The 2,312-nt window shown below is 34.2% G+C and overlaps 1 long non-coding RNA gene across 1 annotated transcript; it reads left to right on the top strand.

Annotated features, from left to right (window-relative positions):
• The first annotated feature begins 329 nt into the window (after window positions 1–329).
• Window positions 330–1,857, top strand: LOC113660917. Its single transcript, XR_003444946.2, has 2 exons — window positions 330–514; window positions 1,476–1,857. It is a non-coding gene; the product is annotated as an uncharacterized LOC113660917 (long non-coding RNA).
• The last annotated feature ends 455 nt before the right edge of the window (window positions 1,858–2,312 follow it).

The following is a 2,312-nucleotide window of genomic DNA, read 5'->3' as shown; positions in this document are numbered from 1 at the left end:
ATGCTTCAAACAGTCCACCATTGTTCCTGTCCCAAAGAAACTCCAGCCTGCCTGCCTCAATGACTACCACCCTTAGCTCTGACCTCAGTATGCTGATAAAGTTCTTCAAGAGACTTGTCAGAGACTTCATCACAGCATCACTACCAGACACACTGGATCCACTACACTTTAAAAAATGATTCATGCGGTTAGTTTGTAAAACTTAAAATAAACAATATTTTCAGCATAAAATAATTAAGTTTGTAATATATACTTGTATTGGTGAGTTGATAACTCATTTTAATAAGTCTTTCAAAATTAAAATAAAGAATACTGTCTTAACTTAATTATATATCGATTTTGAACACACACTTTTACCTTCTTGTAACAACAGAAAAATATTAAGTTAGTGAAACTTGTATATCTAGTGAGCATCCTTTAGAAGTTGAGTAAAGGCAGAATTTGCCCGGACGTGTTTTTCTGCCAGAGAAGGACTACTAGGAGCCGGAGAAACAGGAGAATCGAGGCTATATAGGTAAGTTAATATTTTTGCTTTGTTTTAATCTCAGCAGCTACCAACTGTATGCACAAAAAATCGTTGACTTAAGTAAAGTTGTCCGCAGATTCACAGATTCGAGTTTCCCGAGTCAATGACTCCTGAGCTAAACGCTACACCTCTTTTCTCTCGTAGTAATGTAGTGAGGCGGCTACAACCGCGTTTTCCTCAAAATCAACTTTCCTCCACGGTGGACAAAATACATATAAACCTAAATATGAAACAAAATGAATGCGGCAAACTTTACTTAAGTAAATCGTTGTTGTCACACACTAAACTGAAAAGACAGTTTGAGCTAAGCTAATTCATCGATTCTAAAGTTAGATGTTTAGCTAGCTAGTGTGTTCAAAATAGGCATTATGTTTTGTTTTACAGTGGCAGCTAAATGATGTTAATTGATATCGAATATGTTTAGTGTCGTCCGAATTTAAAGTTTACACTGGGTTGATTAAGACACACACACACACACACACACATATATGCATACATGTATATACATACATACATACGTACACACACACACATATACAGTATGTATACATACATGTACATACATACATACATACATACATACATACATACATAAACCTGTAACAAGTTAAATAGTTAACTAATAAGCAAGTTAATTTAAGCACAATACCTAACATGACAATGTGTGTGCATGCCATTTTTATCTGCTGTCACGTTTTCACAGTTGATCCATCTTGTAACCTTGTAAACCTTGAGCTTTTTGTAAATTTGCCATTACAACATTCGAGTTTTTATTTTTCTTTCATATACAATCTGCAGCATTATGTTTGATGGTTAGGCAGCTGACATTTCTTTAAGTTTGCAATTTTTCATGGGTAGTAAGTTTTAACTCCTAAGATTTAACTCATGTGTCTAATGTCCTGTTCCTTTCCTTGACTTAAAACACTGACATTGATTTTGATCTACTTAGGATGATGAGGTGCCACAAATTTTGACCCAGCCAACGCCAGTATTATTATTGAGGGAACGGAAGTCCTGCAAGACCTGGATGTATCCAGAGCCTGTGCCCTGCTAGGGCTGGTATATGCTCTCAACCTCAGCTACCCAAAGGAACTAAAAAATACTTTTGAGGTGTTTCAGAAAATAATTCTTGAGCTGGATGGTCTGAAAGCCAGGCCGAAGGTAATGTCTTTAAACAATAAACTGTTGTATTCCTGAAATGTTACATGTAAAAGTTTTGTTGTGCATACACATACAGAAGCTGTAATTTTGACAATTTTTTACATGAAGGTTACAGTGTTGTATTTGTTTGAGACTTTATGGTGGCTGTAGTTTATGTGATGAAGGTAAAAATTAATACTTTGCAAAAAATTAAAAAAAAAAAGGAAGAAAACTTTTAGTTTCAGCTAGGTGGACCCAATAAGCTGACAATTGTGTCTGTTGTAGGAATTCATTTTCCACGTTCCCACTCTTCCTGTACATAAGTTGACATTGGTTTTATAATAAACCAGTTTCATCATAAAACTGGAATTGCTGTGTTATTTCTCCTGACTGAAGTGAAATAAGTTACTTGTACTCAAAAAAATTAAGGTAACAATTTGCATGGACATATCTAAGTAGAATGGAATCAAAATAAAGAAGTTAGAATAGCTTAAATTATGTAATTTGACCATTTAATATCACCAAAACTTTGAAATTAAAATTAAGTTGTTTCAACTTAATTAAGCTCATAGAGGTTAAGTCAAATCATGTTGGTTGTACTAAACAAATTGGGTTAGTCTAACTATAAAAGGTACATGATATCTAC

This window comes from Tachysurus fulvidraco, chromosome 13, assembly GCF_022655615.1.
Source record: "Tachysurus fulvidraco isolate hzauxx_2018 chromosome 13, HZAU_PFXX_2.0, whole genome shotgun sequence".
In the NCBI taxonomy this organism is placed as follows: domain Eukaryota; kingdom Metazoa; phylum Chordata; class Actinopteri; order Siluriformes; family Bagridae; genus Tachysurus; species Tachysurus fulvidraco.
This window is presented reverse-complemented; position numbering and strand designations above follow the sequence as displayed.